General features: G+C 37.3%; 1 protein-coding gene and 1 long non-coding RNA gene across 33 annotated transcripts in view; one reads left to right on the forward strand and one right to left on the reverse strand.

Annotated features, from left to right (window-relative positions):
• Positions 1 to 16,892, forward strand: part of LOC103097359 (uncharacterized) — a 51,942-nt gene extending 35,050 nt beyond the window's left edge. The window contains exons 3-5 of the long non-coding RNA XR_460139.3: positions 8,885 to 8,981; positions 12,747 to 12,900; positions 14,958 to 16,892. This is a non-coding gene — a long non-coding RNA (uncharacterized LOC103097359). The remainder of the gene's footprint in view (positions 1 to 8,884; positions 8,982 to 12,746; positions 12,901 to 14,957) is intronic.
• KCNMA1 (potassium calcium-activated channel subfamily M alpha 1) overlaps positions 1 to 20,789 on the reverse strand; it is a 936,156-nt gene that overhangs the window by 473,603 nt on the left and 441,764 nt on the right. The gene's annotated exons all lie outside the window — the stretch shown is intronic.

Here is a 20,789-nt window from a genome sequence, read left to right on the forward strand (position 1 = left end):
CAATGAGGGGGCATTTGAGCAATATCACTATCAGTGAATATTTTTAAGAACTTCTACATAAACAAGAGAGACATGAAAGTTAAAATATATCAGGACAATCTTTTTTTAAAAACTGAAACTAATTAGTGAATTCATACCAACTGGGTGGGAGAAGAGATGGTGATAAAAGGCAGAAGGCATCATGAAAAAAGGTTAGCGTCTTCTCTGAATTCAGTAATTATATATATATATATATATACATATATATATATATATATATGTATATATATATATATATATGGCAATGGCAAAACCTTAGGCCCAGCTGTTGTCTTTCCCTGGTGTATATGACAGCAAATAGGGGAAAAGTCCATATCCCAATTTTTATATGGGCTCCAGTGCCAGGGTGTAATTGCTCTGAAAAACCCTCCAAAGTAGGCCTATCATGGCCTGATACCAAGCCTTCCATCCTTTCTGAAGCAAAGAAGTTTCCTTGGTTGGGCTGGGAGTAGAGCAATGTATGGTCAAGGCACTCAAGGGCAACATTCCCACATATTCTCCAAACTCTTGATCTCCAGTATCTATCAAAGCCAGGCATAGAAGTTAAATGGTGGAAAGAGGAGAGCTATCTTACCACAATTTTTTTCTCTCTTCCTTTATCAATTCAACTTGGTGGTGTGGTGATTGAGGGATTAAGGGATCTGAAGACCTGAATATTGTATGCATAACTTTTGACCAAGTTACTAAACCTCCCATGGCCTTGGTTTCCTCAAAAGTAAAAGGAGTGACTTGTACTAGGTGACCTTGAATACCCCACTTTCATCTCTAAATTCTACAATCCTATGACATTGAATGTAAGCCTAGCAATTACATTATTTGCATATTTAAGATATCTGTAGATTATTGTAAAATGGCAAAGCATAGCAAAAGTAGTTTAAAAAAACAACTAAACAAACAAAGGCTTGTGATAGTATTAGATGAAGTTATAATTGCACAAAGGGATTGCAGGTTTTATTTATTCACTGCATTTATATCCCCAGAATTTAATTCAAAGCCAGGCACAGAGTAGGCACTTAATAAATTATATATTAATTGATTGCAAGTGAGCAACAAAGTGTAAGATTTGAGAAGATCACTTAGACATTAACCACCTACAAGTGCTGGCAGCTGAGTCCCTCTCAGAAAATTCTCTCATCTCTGCACCTTAGGAAGTTACTTGCTTACACTGTCAAGGTCAAGTCCACTCAGCCTGTCTCTATTCTGACATAGAACAAAAATATCTAATAGTTACACAGACATGAAGAACAAGACAATCGCTCAGATGGGGTCAGACTGATGCCCAGACCATGAAGTCATTGAGGTTATGCCTCAAACTTTTCTGTCTTGACCCTTTTATGCTTAGTTACCACATTCTACATGAAATCTTTCAGGATCCCACTTGTTATTAATGAATGACTGAATCAATAAATTAATGGGGCAGCTACATAGCACAGTGGATAGAGCACAAAGCCTGGAGTCAAGAGGACTTGGGTTCAAATCTAACCTCAGAGACTTCCTAGCTGAGTGACCACTTAACCCTTATTGCCTAGCCTTTGCCACTCTTCTGTCTTAGAATTAATGTTAAGACAGAAGGTAGAAGTCAGCTAGGGGGCTCAGTGAATTAAGAGCCAGGCTTAGAGATAGGGTTCAAATCTGGCCTCAGACATTTCCTAGCCATGTGACTCTGGCCAAGTCATTTACCCCCATTGCCTAGCCCTTACTGCTCTTCTGCCTTGAAACCAATACACAGTATTGATTATAAGACATGTGATAAGGGTTTTTTTTAAAGAAAGAAGATATCAGGGTTTTTTAAAATAACAAATTAATTAAAAAACCCAACATGAATTCTATTCCACCATTCTAGCAATAACCCAATTCCTGCCCTCAATAGTACTTTCATTTGAATAGAAACATTATAGTGTTTCTATCCAAATGAAAGTCTCTTCTCTCTCTCTCTCTCTCTCTCTCTGTCTGTCTCTCTCTCTCTCTCTGTCTCTGTCTCTCTCTCTCTGTCTCTCTGTCTCTCTCTCTCTCTGTCTCTCTCTCTCACTCTTTCTCTTTCTCTTTCTCTCTCTCTCTCTCAATAAATATGTATTCATATATATTTAGGGAGGCATTAGCCATAAAGGATTATTGTGGCCAGGTAAGTAATGGGACTGGCAACTTGAGTCATAGAGCAATCTATTAACATGTCATTGCAATGGTAGTGTTGATTTGATTCTGCTCTCTGAGCTAGCACATCTAGCACTGTGCATCAAAGGAATTTGGGGAGGTTTGGGAGTATAAAAAGAGCTGCAAGGAAATAAGGAAAAAAGATAACCCCCAAGTGATATGGTAGATGGGTCAAGATCCAGGATAGAAATATTGAAACCTCATCAATCTGAAGCCCAAGTTTTAGGATGGGAATTTGGGTACTGGATTAAAAATGGGAGACCACAACACTATTCTAACCATGTCTGATACTGTGTTTTACTCACCCACTCCCACCTTAGTCTTTGTTCCCCTCTTGACATATGATTTACTCTCCAAGTCTTTCACCATCCTGGTTACACTCTTGTGGAAATTCTACAATTAATCCATGTTTCTCAAAAAAGATGGCACCCAAACAAAAATACCTGTGCTTCATTCGTGCTGTACTGAATGAAATGGAAAAGTACTTGGTCATTTCCAATTCTCTTCTCATCCTTCCATCCCCTCCTCCCCCACTTTTAAGTCTTTCTCCCAGTCTGGGTTTCTGTATTTCTATTCCCAGATGTGTACATACTGAAAGCCTTAAGGTCTTCTTAGAGGGAATATGAAAGTTATTTTTGTGGGGATCTGGGAAATATGTGCATTCTATTCCACCACCACACCAATAGTAGCCCACAATGGAAAAAGGAAACATGCTCTTATTACTTTTCCTCCTCCCCCCAAAAAAGATGTCCATTCACAGTTTCTCAGAGAATCTGGTAAACAACAGGAAGAATAATAAAAAGGCCTCGAGGAAGTATGACCGATATTATGACAGTTGCTTTAAGCATCATAAAAGTCTCTCCAATTCTAAAACCTAATTTTGTAGGCTACTAAAATTGACTCACCGATGTAATTATACAAGATACTAAGTGAATTCACAGGGAACCAAGTCTCCAAATAACATTATAAGACAAAAAAGTGTAATAAATTCAAGAGCCAAGAATGGAGTTTGCATTTGGAATTTTAATATTTAAGATGAGATACTTCCAATGATGCTATTAGCAAGAGTAATAGCCTAACTTTTTTGGATTAAAAAGGAATTGGTACCTGGTTACAAAGGATTATTTCTATTTCATTATGCTACCTCTCTCTGTGCATCAGACTATAAAATAATCATGTAGTTAAGTGGAACAATAGATAGAATGTTGAATATGGACTCAGGGAGACCTGAATTTAACACTTGTTGGCTATATGACCTTAGGAAAATCACTTGACCCTTCTGGACCTAAAGTTCCTCATCTGTAATTACCCTGTAAGGTTCCTTCCAACTCTCAATTCCAATGGCAGAGGTAACTAGATGGATTAGCATCATTTTGCACAGAGTACTGGGCCTGGATTCAGAATGACCTGAGTTCAAATCTAGTCTCAGACATTTACTAGCTGTGTGACTCTGAGCAAGTCATTTAACCAATATCTGTCTCAGTTTCCTCATTTTTAAAATGAGTATAGTGATAACCCCTACCTCCTAGGGTAGTTGTAGGAATAAAAAGAGATAATATTTGTTAAGCATTTTGTAAACTTCAAAATATGATATAAATGCTAGCTATAATAACAACAGTTGTTATTTCATGAATTTCTAATGTAGCCAATTCTAACGTGTCTATTAATCCATTAATAGGAAACTGCAATAATATAGGGCTTCTAGGTAATAGTAGATAGAGTACTAGGCTAGGAGTCAGAAAGACTTGAGTTCAAATCCAGACTCAAACACTATGTGATTCTGGGCAAGTCACTTCGCCTCTGATTGCCTGACAAAAGGATCCACTGGAGAAGGAAATAGCAAACCACTCTAATATCCTTGCTAAGAAAATTCCATGGCTAATGTCAAGTCAATTGGGAGTCATTGAAGATTTTTTTCCTTTTTAATATTTTATTTGATCATTTCCAAGCATTATTCATTAAAGACAAAGATCATTTTCTTTTCCTCCCCCCTACCCCCCATAGCCGACACGTGATTCCACTGGGTATCACATGTGTTCTTGATTCAAACCCATTGTCATGTTGTTAGTATTTGCATTAGAATGTTCGTTCAGAGTCTCTCCTCTGTCGTGTCCCCTCAACCGCTGTAGTCAGGCAGTTGCTTTTCCTTGGTGTTTCCACTCCCACAGTTTGTCCTCTGCTTATGAATAGTGTTTTTTCTCCTAGATCCCTGCAGATTGTTCAGAGACATTACACTGCCACTAATGGAGAAGTCCATTACGTTCGATTGTACCACAGTGTATTAGTCTCTGTGTAGAATGTTCTCCTGGTTCTGCTTCTCTCACTCTGCATCACTTCCTGGAGGTCGTTCCAGTCTCCATGGAATTCCTCCACTTTATTATTCCTTTTAGCACAATAGTATTCCATCACCAACAGATACCACAATTTGTTCAGCCATTCCCCAATTGATGGGCATCCCCTCGTTTTCCAGTTTTTGGCCACCACAAAGAGTGCAGCTATGAATATTCTTGTACAAGTCTCATTGAAGATTTTTAAGCAGAGAATCAGAGTGGTACCTTAAGAAGATTAATTCAGTAATGGTACAAAAGTCAAATAGATGGAGAAGAGAATAAGAAGATATTGAGGCTCTCTTCAAAAATCTAGGGCAAGAACAAGCAGAGCTTGGGAAGAAAGAGGTTAGCCCAGATATAAGGTCTTGAATGCCTATGGAAGAAGTAACTATATACAAGAGTTTGTCAGAACCTTGAAACAATATCATCTGAAAGGAACATTGTGCTACATAATGTATGATGATACAAGATATACTGGGACATCAAACAGTAAAGGAAGGGAGCAACAAAGATATATCAGCATCCAACCATTGTCAATGACAGCCAATAATCATTCTGCATATATGTGCTCTTCTATATAGATGTGTCCATTTTAAAAATGAATTTAACTGCTAGTAGGAGAAAGAATTGAAGTCACTGAAAGAGGGATAGGACTTCTTTAAATAAATAATAAGTCTCTGAGGTTTTATAAACAACCATCATTTGGATAAAGGTAGTAAACTAAATTTTAATGGAAAAATTGGAGACAGCCAAAGAGAAGTTGGATCTCAAAGTCCTCTTTTTCCCACCCCGTGGAGGTTCCAATAAACATGATATATCTTATAGCATATATTTAGTACATGTATCTTGTGTTCATTTTCATTCAAAATGAATGAAGTCTAATTTGTTTTATAAAAGATCTTTTTGCATAATTTCCCCACTGGTATTTAACCTCTCTTGTTTATGTCCATACCTCAGTTTTGTTAACTGTTCACTGAATTGATTGGACTCTGGGGGGGGGGTGGATATTAAGGTCCACTACTCTCTGAATTCTTATCAATTACTGATTTGTTTACCCACATAGACATAAAATTGATGTGGCTCTGAGGATTCTTAGAATCTAAATGTTCCAAAATGCTTCTTCAGAAGGAATTTACTTCCTAGAGACAAAAGTATAAATTTTGAGCTGCAAAAGAATCTTAAAGGTCATCTAGTCTACCCCCATTCATTTTATAGCTGAGAAAATTGAGGCTCAGAGAGTGGAATTAACTTGCTTGCAAAGATAACGAATTACTCAGGATGAAAGGTCTTGTTTAACAAAGATGAGATCACTACATTTGTTTCTCCTGGGTTCTAATTTATAGTCACTGATGAGCAGGAATAGGAGGAGGAACTAGAGGAAAGCAACTATTTTTTAAATGACCTACAACACTGTCAATGTCTTGCCCCAAACTTCAGTCCTTTACCATTGCCCAACTTTAATAGCAATGAAGTCTCATTTCTTCGCTCCATAAAAAGGTTTCTTTTTGCATAATTTCTCTTCTGACATTAAAACTGATACATTGGTGAGATGAAATCTTCCATTTGTGTTCAAATCTTACAAGACTTTACTTCTAATTATTGAGAAAATCTAGGGGAAAAAAGTTCCATCTGTTAGTGATGCTCCCTAGTTGAAGTTAACGAGATTTTTGAGAAACTGCCTGGCAGTACAACTATCTTAAATTCACGTAGGTTTGCCAATCTAGTTTTTTATCTAATTGGATTTTTAAAAAGAAACTTAAAACAGCACTTTCAGATTGCCATTTGCCATTCACTGTCACTAAATGTGGAATTTATGGTCCATTTTCTGCATAATTCCCCAAAACCTTCTAATCATCACATTGCAAGAAGAAAACTCTGAGGACCTTGAGATTCCATAAGTATATTTACATTATTTTTAAATCTCAAATATGATCACTCTCCTGCCAAAAAAAGAGAAGGAAATGCTAATTTCATTGCTTTCAGCAGTAAAGATATCACTATGTATGACTAACAGATATTCAAGTCACTTATTCTTCATTAGAATATTGGCTATCTTCTCTTAGTATCTATCTATAGATTGTCTATTTCAGTTTGCATGATCAAATGTTATACCTGATTTATTGTCTTAAGTTCTGATATTTGTTCAGGTTCAATCAGAAATAACATACACAATAAGGCGAAGATTTCAAAGGAATCTAGTAACATGATCAGAATATTTTAAATTGTCATTTCTCAAACTTTTTGTTTTAGAAATCTCTTGGCTTTCCTAAAGTAGTTCAAGATACACTCCAAAGAAAAGAACTTCAATGGTGGGTGTGCACCCATAGCAAACCCATGGACAGCTACTAAAGCTGTAGCTCAGGGAACATAGATGAAGATGAATAGCCAACATAGTGAAGCCTTCTAGCTTCTGAAGCTCTACTAAATACCTGCCCTGATAATTTTGGCTGTTTATGTATCTATAACCCACTTTTCCCCCTAGTTATCATCTGTAAATTAGAGAACTAATAAAGATCTCTAACTAAGGTTCCCCTTATCCTCTTTGATGTTGATCTCAACTTGCCTACAAGAAATTAACTCCAGGCTTTCTTGCTAGATACTTTCTTATGGCAACCTAGGTGGTACTGGGCCAGGAGGCATGACCACTTGAATTCATTCAGACATCAAACATTCAAACACTCACTAGCCGTTTGGCCCAGGACAAGTCACTTAGCCTCCATCTCAGTTTTCTCAAATGTAAAGTGATATAGTCATTAAATGGCATAATATATGTAGAAAGCACTTAGTATGATGTCTGGTACATAGTATGTCCTTAAATTCTTATTCTTTTTCTCCTGCTTTCTTTTATGATTTGCCTAGGAGGGCCAGACTGTGATAGAACCTATATGGTCAGAGTATGTACAAAATAATCGGTGACCATTTATTTAGCTGATAATAAAATTTAAAAAGCATTATGAAGTCAAACACCTAGGACTGAATGGAACCTCAGAGGTGATCTAGTACAAATTCCTCATTTTACAGAGGAGGAAGCTCAAGTGTCAGGGAGATTAAATGACTCGCCCAGGGTCATATGGGTAGTAAGTGTCCAAGGCAATCTACTCAGCCTGTTGGTGGTGGTGGTATTTTTGGTGGGGGAGTTGAAGTTTGGGGAAATCAGTTAGGTTTGGAGGAGAAGCAAGCAAAGAAACCCATTCTAATAAATCCAATTTAATAAGCATGTATTAAGTGCCTACTATATGTGCAAAGCACCATGTGGAACAATAAGGATAGAAGAACAAAATTTTAAATGGCTCCTTCCTACCAGGAGCTAACATTGTAGGATGAATCAGGGTCATGGAAGAGGATCAGCAGCATGAATAACCAAGACTATGATGATGAAACAAACAACCATGACCCCAGTTGGAATACCAACCTTCCTCCATATAAAAGTCATGACATTTTGAAAATATCCCTCTTTGATCTGAACTCAGTTTGACTCACCAAATGTCATTAAGTACAAACTATGTAAAGACTACTGGATGCACTGACTTCTACAGATCCCTAATGAGTTGTGTATGTTACCAAGGTTTAAAAAAATAATTCCACACTTCCAACAAAATGTTAGAAACATTTATAAACCAAATGGGATGCACATTTTTTAAAAACATCTTGATCATTTTAAGACAAAATTGTGATAGGCTGAAACAATCCTCCAAATGATTATTTACTTAAGAAAGAATAAAATGAAAGATGCTAGATGCATCAGCTAAAGGTGAGCTATTGAAATCTTTCTCACTTATCAAATACTTATCCACCAAAAGCAAACATATTATTTGGGCTAAATAATCATTTATAATAAATATAATTATTTATAATATAATAATATAATATAATGTGATAATAACTAACCAATTATAATATAATATGAGATTGGGAGTAAAATTAGTCTAAAAACATCATTTTGTTGCTTAATTAATGTTCTATTACTTGACATTATTATTATGATGAATTATTTTTACTTGCATTTATATAGAATTTAATTTTTATAACATACCTTAAATCTCATTTGATACCGATGGCAACTTTGTAAGTCAAAAATTATTATAATCTTTTTTATGAAGAAAATAAAGAATGAAATTAAATGAGGAAACTGAGGAGTATTATATAAGTATATATATATAATATATATGTCTATATATATAATATAATATAAGTATAATCTTAAGGAAACTAAGCCTAGTTTCACACAGCTACAAAGTATCTGCAGGATTTGAACTTGTCTTCAAATCCAGCATCCTGTCTACTGTTCCACCTAGGTAAGATCTATGTGGCATTTAAAAGTTTGCAAAGCATATTAAAAATATTGTCTCATTTGATCTTCACAGAAATTTTGGGAGGTGTTATCATTACACTCATTTTAGAGATGAAGAAACTGAGACAAAGGAGGTGAAAGGATTTCATCAGGGTCATACTACATCCAAGGTGAGATGTATTTACCTAAGTTTTCCTGATTCCAATTCCATTGCACTAAAAATTCCTTTCATAAAATGGGTTTCAAAGACTGAAAACTCTCAGGGTTTTTGTTGTAGTTAATGGCCACAATGATGATGATATTAATAACAACTAGCATTTATAAATTCTTGAAGATGTGCAAAGCAATTTACAAATATTATCCCATTTTAATCCTCAAAACAACCCTGAGAGGTAGGTACTATTATTGTTGTCATTTTACAGATGAGGAAAATGAGGCAGACAAGTTAAATAATTTGCCCAAGGTCACACAGCTAATAAGAGACTGAATTTGAAGTTGAAGTTGAGTTTTGTTGGATCCATGTCCATCACTCTATCCTCTATCCCTTGCCATCATACAGTATGATGGGTCCAAATATGAGTTTCAAGATCAATTTTCCCTAAAAGTTACAGAAACTTAGCGAGTTAGTGAGAAAGGATCATGGGCCATACACTCTAAATATTTTTTTCGTATTCCAAACAGAGACCAGCTGAAACATAAGCCAAATCTTCCATCTCATACAGTAATGATTTCTCCACAAAGTAATCTCCACTTCTTCGAATAAAATGGTTAGCTTGAAAAATGAAACTGAATGTTGTACCATTACAATGACTGAGCATGGCCCTGAAGCAGGGATGAGAAAATGTGCCTCCCTCCCTCCTTTACTGAGTTGGTTAACTGTGGGTGTGGGACACTGCAGATGCTATTCGATATGGGTAATGTGTTGGTTAGTTTTACTGAATTTTTTTTCCCATTTTTTCCTCCTTTCTTATAAAGGCCATCTCACTAGATAAGAGAGTGGAAGGGAAATATCAGGATATTGAGATATCAAAACAAAAGGTATCAATAGCTTTTTTTTTTAAACCCTTACCTTCCATCTTGGAGTAAATACTGTGTATTGGCTCCACGGCAGAAGAGTGGTAAGGGCTAGGCAATGGGGGTCAAGTGATTTGCCCAGGGTCACACAGCTAAGGAAGTGTCTGAGGTCAGATTTGAACCCACAACCTCCCATCTCTAGGCCTGACTCTCAATCCACTGAGCCACCCAGCTGCCCCCAATAGCTTTTTTTTTTTAAGTGTTAGATGAGTGATTTTGCTTTTCTCCTGCTTGATGATATGGTATTTGGAGTCAGAAGACTTGGATTTTAATCTTGGCCCATCAACTAACTAGTTATGTGACTTTGGGCAAGTTAACAACAAGAACACCAATGATAACATTTCTGTAGAATTTTAAGGTTTGCAAAGTGTTATACATATGTTAATAGATTTGAGCATCACTAGAATCATGAGAAGTCAGTGCTATTATTATGCCCACTGTAGCATACCAGGCATGTTAGGAAGTATGAATAATGTATTGACATTGTATCCTGTATATTCATTTACCAGACACATGGTTAGATCATTTAATGTTCATTGTATGGAAAGGGACAATCCAAAGAACTAGCAAATTCCTGGGCTGGACATTGACAGCCAGTGTCCTGGTTCGGACTACATTAATTTAGAAAGCATGGGTTGGATTAATCTCCTCCTCTGTGATTCCGTCATTGTCAATGCTACCAATGTCAAAACCTATATCATGTCACATATTCATTAATTACCTCCCACTTGGCATTCCTAAGGTCCCCAAAAAAGGCTGGGGAACATGTGTGAGCCCCTCTCTTCTTCTCTTCTCTTACACCTCTTACTTTCACAGTGTTTGCTCTCCCTCTTGCCTCTTATATCCTTATCTTGCTATGGCTTATAATGGCCTCCTCATGTCTAACTGACATACGCAGCACAGCTGCCCCGCACATCTCCCATTAATCTCTTGACCACCTGGTCCATGGGGGATGTCCTGGAGTCCTGTGCTCCATGCAGGTTCTCTTGGTCCTCATAATTTCTCCACTCTGTTATATTTCACTAGAGAGGTATCTACAGAGGAGCTCACAACTCCCCAGGTGTTTTAACTTGTGGTCTCTGAGTCTTTATTCCTGCCTCTCTTGCCCTGACTGTGTTATCTATCTCACATCCATATTCCTCTAGCCTCCATTCTCCTTCTCAGGTCACCACCCACAGATAAACTATATAGGAATGGCAGGTCGGTCCCTATACCCACTTTATAGATGAGAACACTGAAACTGAAACTTTAAGGAGCTTGCCTGTGATCACCCAGCTAGTCAGTGAGACAAGATTTGACCACAGGTCTACCAGACTCCAAGCTCAATACATTATCTATTGTACCACTTTGCTAGTTGCTTCCATCTTTAACCCTGGCTCTATTTCCTCTTGGGAAAGAGAAAGATAGAAGAGGGCGATAATATTATCAGCCATACCTTAGCTAGCTGAGCTCTGATAAAGATCATGAGATAAAACAAGATAACTTTCAATGTTTGTAACTATGAAGTGCTATGTAAATGCCAGTTTTTATCATCATAACTTGGACTTTGGGACATCATCCCAAGAATATTGAGTGTCCCAGGATTTCAATGGCTCATTTCTGGTTGAATTATTACCGGTCTCGGATAGAATAAAAAATGCTGTATCCAAAGGTTTATTATGTTGTACCACATTTATCATCTTTGATGGGGAAACAACAGCATCTGATAAAACAAAAAAGAGCTCTTGCCTTCATCATCAGCTGAAAACTCTTTGTAACCAACAGTGTTATATAAATAACACTTGTCAAAACAATTCTTCCATTAAATTCTATGCCAATGCTTCATCATATAACCTAGACCTTGAATAATATGTCAATAGAACCCAAGGCTTTATGGATCATACTTGGCTGGAAACATTTTGTCTATGACTCCATGACAATTATATACACCTATCTTTGAAGAACCAAACTAAGTACAGAAGGAAGACAAATCCTAAAGCCACATTAATCTCCTATAACAAACTACTTAGGCCAAAATGGGATAATAGAAAGAGTACTGGATTTAGAGGCAAGAAAGACTAGGGATCAACTCCTATCATTAATACTTAGTTGCCATATGACTCTGGGCAAGTTGCTCCATCTCTCACAACCGCTTCATCTTTAAAATGAAGATAATATCAGTAGTGTCTACCTCTAGGGGTTATTGGAATGATCAAATGGTACCATATCTATAAAGCACATTGAAAACCTTAATATCTTTTGTAAATACCATTATGATTGTAGTTATTATTATTATTTTCATCATCATTTTTGGCACTAACAACAATAATGGTAAGTCAGAGAGGTAGTAATCTATGTTTCTAGTGAAGGAATCATCAACCTTTTTATTGTTTTTGTTCAGTCAAATCTAACTCTTTTGTGACCTGATTTGGGTTTTCTTGACAAAGTTATTGGAATTATTTGCCATTTCTTTCTTTAGCTCATATTATATAAGTAACCTGAGGCAAACAGGGTGATTTGCCCAGTATCACACAGCTAGTAAATGCCTGAAGTTAAATTTGAACTCAAGTCTTTTTTACTCCAGGCCTAGACTATCCACTGTGCCACCCAGCTACCCATATACTCTAGTAGAAGTTGCCAAGACCCCTGCCTCCTTTTACCTTAAAAAAAAACCTTTACCTTCTATCTTAGAATCAATACTGTATATTGTTACCAAAGGTAGAAAAGCAGTAAAAACTAGGCAATGGGGGTTAAGTTACTTGCCCAGGTTCACATAACTAAGAAGTGTCTGAGGACAGAAATTGAACCCAGGACTTCTCATTTCTAGGCCTGACACTCAATTCATGGAGCCACCATACTGTTCTCTGCCTTATCTTTTTTAGAGAATAAAAGGAAGTAGAACAAGACTCCCAATAAACCAAGGCAAATGGAAATCCAGTGCTCCTTCTCCACTGTGCCACGCTTGAATGAATGGCTAAGAAGTATAAAGAGACTATGGGAAAGTCTTTTACTCTCACAATACTCCCAAGCAGCTATGTAAGTCTATAAATTACAGATGACTTGACAACATGCATTGGTAAAGTCTCCACACTAAGCTTTCCACATAAAGATGAGATTGGAAGGGAGGAAAAAATGATCATTGTTTTAAATTCTGGTAGTAGTAGTTAATTGGTTGTTGTATCTATTGTTATGGTTGTTTTCAGTAGCCATTTGGTCACTGGCTCTTCCCAACAAAGAAATATTGAGACATACAGAAATACTGAGAAGTATTCATGAGGCTAGGAGGTCCAAATCATGCACATATGGGTTTCAATGAATACTCAGAGTCCAATGGACAAGGATATAGGGTGGAAAAAGCATTACTGATGAATCAATGCTGTAGCAGAATAAATTAGCTTATATTTTCCAATGCAGGAAAGTAAGAGCATGATCAAACCTTAAAGTTTGTCCCAACTCTGGGGAGGGGCAAAGTCTGGCCTATGAAGTAATGTTCACGAGTTTCAAAATGTCATTCATAAATCATGGAAATATTTGTGTGAAGCTAGATCATGATGTTCTCAGGCCTTCTTTCCTTTTCACTGTGTCCAGATTAAGATAATTTATTCTCCATCCTCCAAGAAAAATGCTTCAGTTCCAATAAAGCAATTCCCTATCAAGAAAGGCATTCTGCCATGACTAATGGAAGATTGAGTCCTTTCATTAGGAATGTTAAATACCCTCCCAAATCCCAATACTAACACAAAAATCTTATTCTTCCAAAGTATTTTTTCTTTTCTATAAATATATATTATTGTTGAAGAACATCTTTCAAGTAAAGAGTTTTTTTTTTAATTCTTGCTCATTTTCCATTTTCCCCACTCTTCAGTGATAAACAGTACAATATCAAAGGCTGATCTTGAAGGCAGGGAAACCTGTGTTCAATTCTTACCTTTAATATACCCACAGCAAACAAATCGCTCTATGGCCCATGTCAATTTTCTGAGACTATATGCATTGGAGGATGAGGTCATCCATTGAGAAGAGCACTAACCTTAGGGTCGAACAATCAGCATTCAACTCCTACCTCCATTTCTTGTTAACTTTTGTGCCTTTGAGTAAGTGACTTGACCTTCCTAGGCTTCAGTTTACAAATCTGTAATTTGAGAAAGTTTGAACTACATTTTCTCTGGGGTCCCTTCCAGCTCAAGATCAATGGTACTATGAAAACATAAATAAGTTGCTTGACCTGCATTGATGGAAGAAATTTCCATACAGAGAGTTCCCTATATTGTAAAATCACAAATCAGGACCCTTCCCAACCCCTCCACCCTCCCACACAAATATATAAACTCACATATACAAACATAAGCTCATACACATATACATCCATAACATGCACACCACATTCTCACATGCAGATACTTACACATACACATTTTTTTTAAATTAATGATTTCTGAATCTCATGATTGGTAGAAACTATAGAGTTCATCTATACAACTCATACCTAAACAGAAAATGGGTCCAGCTCAATGAATAAATAGTCATCCCTTATTAACCTTGTGGCCTCGAACTCATCACTTAATATCTCCAGGTTTCCTTTTCCTCAGCTATAAAAGAAGATAATAATCCCTGTCATAACTACCTCAGAAGGCTACTGTGAGAATCATTTAAATGAAATAATATTCTACATCATCCCTGACAAGTAATCATTCATCCTCCTCTTGATGACTTCCAGTGTGAGTCCTAAGGCAAATCATTTAACTTTTGGACAGTTCTAATTAATAGGAAGATTTTTCTTACCCAAATTACTTTATACAATTCTACCCTTTGTTATTCATTCTGCCCTCTGAATCCAAGCAGGGCATATCCTGTTCCTTCTTCTATGTAACAACCTTTATGAAAATATCAGATTCCTCTTTATCTTCATCATTGTAATAATAAAAGTAATGGTAACATAGCATTGATAGAGAAATATTATTTCAACTCATGCTTTACTGTTATTACTTCTTCATGGTAAATATTTTGAATGTGTTTAGTCAATCATTATATAACATGGCCTCTAAGGTTCCCTTGCTCCCATTATCTTGTTCACAATGTTTGTTTTTTTTCAGATTTTTTTGGCATCATCATTTTATTCATCATAATACCCATCATCAATTCCATGAAAGTCTGTCCAATCCTGATGGCTCATTTTATCCTGGAATATGCCTTAAGTCCTCAAAAGTCAGACTCTGGCAGATCATGAATGATCATCTGAGAACCTACCTAAGATGGGACAAGCCTACCTATGTTTATCAGAACTCACTTTTTTTTTTTAGCCACAGCAACTTGTGAAGCCATCCTACAGAAGGATTTTTATCTGAAATGTAAAAGAGAACCCAGACTGATGGAATCATAGATCTTCTGATGTACAGTAATTAACCAATCAGTCAAATGAGAATTTATAACATACCAATTACTAACTTGGTGTGGCACTCTTTTTAAACTAAAGGGGCCAAAAGGGAAATGTGACATAATTATCCACAAGCAGCTTGCAATCAGAGAGGTGCTACGATCTGGGAAAAAACAAACAAACAAACAAACAAAAAGATCAAATAGACTTGGAGTCAGGAGTCAGATCTTATTATCAATTCCTAGTTGTGTGGCCTAGAACCAGTTCACTTATCTTCTAAGCTTATTTCCTCATCTCAGAATCAGAATCACAGAATATCAGAAAGGTATCATCATAAAGTCTAAACTAAGCCCTTTATCATACTGGCACCCTCCTCTGAACTCTTAATGAAGTCAAGTATTTATTAAGGGGGAAGGGAAGGTAATATTCATTTATAAAATGCCTACTATGTGCCAGACACTATGCTATGTGCTTTACAAATATTATCTCATTTGATTCTCAAACAACCCTGAGAGATAACTGCTGTTATGCCCATTTTACAGTTGAGGAAAATGAGGAATTACTATGCTCCACTCAGTGTGATATGTGCTAGAAATACAAATACAAGGAGAAAGAAAGATAGTCCCCAACCTCAAGGACCTTATCTTCTACTAAAGAAGACAACATATAAAAGAAGCTAAAAATGGGGAGGTAAGTGGGGTGAAGGCACCCAGGCATTGTAGAAAAGTCCAGGAGAAAAGTCAGGAGCACAATGTGGGAAGGAAATATTAATGCACTTCCTAAAAGGTAGCACCCATAACTCAAAACAATACTCTGAATATGGTGTGATTAGAGGAAAGTACAGTAAGACTATCTCTTCCTTGGTCCTGGACACTATGCCTCACTGAATGCAGTTAAATGAGTTTCTTTCACTGTCATAGCAGACAGCTGATTTATATAGAGCTTGTAATCCACTAAAACCCCATTGCAAAATGAAAGATAATTATACCTGCCATTTCCACCTCACAGGGATATTGTGAAAATCAAATCAAATAATGTATGGGAAAACATTTGATCAGCTACAAAGCATTGTTGCAAATGGAAAGTATATTCATGTGAGATATTATGATTTACAAAATGCTTCTTTGTATCTTAATTTCATTTGAAGAATTTCATTCTTCACAACAACATTATAAGGTAGGCAAGAGAAGTTTTAGCCTTATTGTTACAGAAGAGACAGAAAAGTAAACTTCCCCAAGGTTACACAGTCAGTAAATGGCAACGCTGAGACTCTAACACAGGACTCCTAAGACTCAAGAGAGTTTCTTTTCATTGTATTGCAGCAGATGTATGCAGCAGATCATTCTTCTGGGAATCATAAGCCCGGGGTTCTAGATCACTGTATGACTTTGATCAAGTCATTCTCTGTTCTCAGCTTCCTTAGCTGTGAAATTAGATATCTGGCATAGACGGCTTACATCATTACTCCCAATGTTCTAATACTAAGGCTCTAGATATAAAGAACTGCTCAAATGTGTAGCACCAGAAATCAGAAAATAATACAATCGCACATGGGCTATGGGAGAGGTGGTGGGAGGGTGGGGAGGGAAGAAAAGAAAATTATCTTTGTTTCCAATGAATAATGTTTGGAAATGACCAAATAAAAATTAAAAAAAAAAGAAAATACTACAGCTATGATCAGATGCCAGTTGTGATGGGTGGGCAAAAGTATAAATTCAGCTACAGCAAAGAGGATTCAGTGCAGTCCAGCTTAGCCAAAGTATGTTTCACCAAAGAAATGAGACTTGCATTATTGGGGCTCCAAAACTAGATTGCTATGGACACGCAGAGAGGATGAGGGAGGGCATTTTTCAGGATCAAATTATGTCAGAGGTTGGGAGGCAGATCAGAGGTAGGACCACCCCATAACCAAGTGAAAATGCCTTCAATGATAATGTCCAAAAACATTCATTCAGTCTTTATTCGAATGCTTTCAGTCAGACAAAACCCATTATCACCCATTCCAATTCCATCCCTTACAGAACTGTGATCTTTTGACTTTATATTCATATCTGGCTTAAGAGAACCCAATGAGTGGAGAAAGAGAGAAGCAATAAAGCAATGTGATAATACACCAAATAGGGAAATACAGAACAGCCTAGGAAAGGGGTGAGGGAGTGAGGATAGTTGGAAAAGGGGGACTAATGTGAGCCCCTCCCTCGCAGGCAAAGTGTTCGGCTCACAGATGGCGAGCCAGCATGTATATGGACACACATTCCTTTATCAATCCCTGCACCGACAACTTAGCTGCCATGCTTAGATTAGCCTCCCACTGTCATAACCACTTCCAGAAGAGGCCAGCTGTTACCAGGGCATGTTGTGAAGGACTTGCAGGACCTTGGGGAGAGGGAAATAGAAGGTAGAGAGTTCTGCTTTCCTTCAGGTGCTTCTATTTGGAGGTTATGCCCTGAGAAGAAGTGATTCATAAAATTGCACTTCAAATTTCCAACCTGGCAAAGGACCTTAGACATCATTTAGACCAAGCATCTCATTTTTCAGATGAAGAAATCAAAGCTACTAGAAGTGAGATGAATTGTCCATGTTCACATAGTAAGTTAGTGGATTCATCATTTGTAGTTAGTAGTTTTCTAGAAGATACAGTAGATAGATGGTGCCAGAGTACACAGAGCACTAGATCTGGAGTCAGAAAACTCATCTTTGTGAGTTCAAATCCAGCTTATTAGCTGTGTGATCCTGGGTAAATCATTTAACTCTGTTTCAATGTCCTTATCTATCAAATGAGCTGGAGAAGGAAAGGATAAACCATTACAGTATCTTTACCAAGAAAACCCAAAATTGGATCACAAATAGATATGACTGAAACAATTGAATAGCATCAAAGATGATACAGTGAGTAACAGTGCTGAAGTATGAACTCAGACACTTATTAGTTGTGTGATCTTGGGTAAGTCATTTAACCTCTGTCTACTTCAATTTCCTTTTCTGTAAAATGAGCATAATAATAGCACCTAATTCCCAGGATCTTTGTAAGGATAGACCTTGATAATATTTGTAAAGTGCATTGTAAACCTTTAAAAGCTACATAAATGCTAGCTATATTATTATTAATTATTAATCAATACCACAAAAGGAAGTCAATGGATAGAGGGTTGGATTTGAAGTCAGAGACTTGAATTTGAATTCTTGTTCTTTCACTGATTATCTGTGTGATATTAGACAACTCTCTTAATCTCTCTAAACCCCAATTGTTCATCTGTAGAATGAGGTTGCTCCATTGTTTCAGTCATATTTGATTCTTCATGACCTCACTTGGAGTTTTCTCAGCAAAGATACTGGAGTAGTTTGCATTTCCTTTTCCAGCTCATTTTCCAGATGAGGAAACTGAGGAAAATGAAGTTAAGTGGCTTGCCCAGAGTCACACAGCTATTAAGGGTCTGAGGTCAGATTTGAACTTAAGATGACTTCAGACCAAGCATTCTAACCAATTTACCACCTAGCTGCCTATAGAATGAAAAGGTTGGGCCATATTCCACTTAGGTCCTTTCCAACTTTAAATCTATGATCTCATAAAAATTCCTTCAGCAGTAGAAAAACATTGAACTTACTCTTCACATCAATTCCCTGTCTACATTGACTTCCCTATAAGAACAAGTAGCATCACCACCTCAAGACAAGATCTGCCCACCCACACAATCAGAGGATTTCAACTGAAAGGTACCTTATAGATCACTGACTCCAACTATTTCATTATAACCAGTGAGGGGAAGAGATTTGCCTGAGGTCATCCAGAGAGTAAATGACAGAACCAGGGCTCAAATCCAAATCACCTAACTCCTCTGCTTCCTTCCTTTCTCTTACACAACCCCTTTTGCTCAAAGACATTACAAAAATTCCAGCTGGACCCTTGCTCTCTCTTCTCTCCATCTGAATCAAGAAGGTTGGAGAGGGCAGCCCTTTAAACCCAGCTGCATTTCACAGAAATTATTTTTATTGGAAACAGACCCTTGTGGCAGATGCTACCCAACTAGTTGATCTCAAAATAATTGCTGGACCCTTTTTTAGTCTTTGCAGGTACTTTTCTGGGATGCATTGATTCAGAAAATACTTTTTCCAGTGCCTGTTATGCCCAAAGTGCTAAGCTGGTAGTACTTGGAAATGTGAAGATGAATCAAAGAGGATAGCTTCCCACAGGAAGTTTACAGTCTGTCTAGAAGGTTCTTAGGAGCAAGATTAGAGAAAAGGTAATGGGCCAGGGTATTCCTGGAAGAGAGATGTGGGCTCTGAATGTTGTCTTATAAAGTGAGTAAACAGTAAACCTTTTTATGAAGAGGGAGGTGAAAAGGAAATAAGAGAACCAATAAGGTTTTGCCAGGAGCTATCAAAGACCATGGTATTTGACACGGTCACACATGAAAACTGGAGACTTCAAAGCAGCCCCCAGGAAGGATGGAAACATCCGCTGAAACACCCCTAAGTGATTTTCCTTATTAGCATCCCCTTATTATGATTATTATTCTTACTTAGCCACAGGAAAAATAGATGAGAGCAACATGCTTGCAGGGTTTATACAGATGTCCCACTCTGTCCCCCACCCCAGAATATTACCAAGAGATCCCACTTACAAAATTAAACCTAAGGATTCTTATATACCCACTTAGATAGGACCTTCTTTTCTAGGCATAAAAACTTCTGGCAAATGTGAATCATGTTGATTTTACCCTCTGACTAGCTCCTTAGGCTTTGCATCTCATTAGGTTCTATGGAAACATATATGTTGAGAATGAAATTGTGTGCCAAGTATATGTGTGATCATGAGGGTATAAAATAATGCTAAGCCTCAGCCAAGATGGAGCAGTTATCCTGTGAAACCTGTGCCATGGGTTGAATAGAAAGCTGTGTCCCATCCATCATTCCACCAACACCATCCCACCTTCAAGACCCCATTTCCTGTGGGAGGCTGGACCACCTCACAGCAGGGTTTTATTTTTAAAAAGCTCTTTACATGGAGTAGCTACCTTTTTTCAGTTGACTTTGAATGGTATAGTGGGCAGAACACTAGTCTTGGAGCCAAAAAAACCTGGGTTTGAATTCTCCCTAAGACACTCAATTAGATATATGACCCTAGCTAGGCAAATCACTCTGCCTCAGTAGCCTAATCTGTAAAACTGAAAGGATTCTATTTAATGGTGTCTAAGATCCCATTCAACTCCACTCCCATGATCCTGTAACTTTGGAGTTTTGTCAATGAGAAACAGACTACCTCTATTATTCCAGATAGAGTTGGAGTTCAAAATCAAATACAAAAAACTCTGAGATAAAACTTTTGTGTTGTCTGTAAGTGTACCAATGCAAGAGAATTCAGGAAAGAAGCTGATGGCTCTCAACTTCATCTCTCCTGCTTCTTGATGAGGGAGAGAAAAGGCTCCTAGTCAGCATGTTGGTCAGTGATTAGTAAATTGCTGGGGACAATGTGGGGGGAAACTGGTTGATGGAGTCACCACAGGCTAATGAGAAGAAAATGAATCACCAGCCTTTAGGAGCAAAGAAGTCT

The sequence above is a fragment of the Monodelphis domestica genome, chromosome 1 (assembly GCF_027887165.1).
Source record: "Monodelphis domestica isolate mMonDom1 chromosome 1, mMonDom1.pri, whole genome shotgun sequence".
Classification (NCBI taxonomy): Eukaryota; Metazoa; Chordata; class Mammalia; order Didelphimorphia; family Didelphidae; genus Monodelphis; species Monodelphis domestica.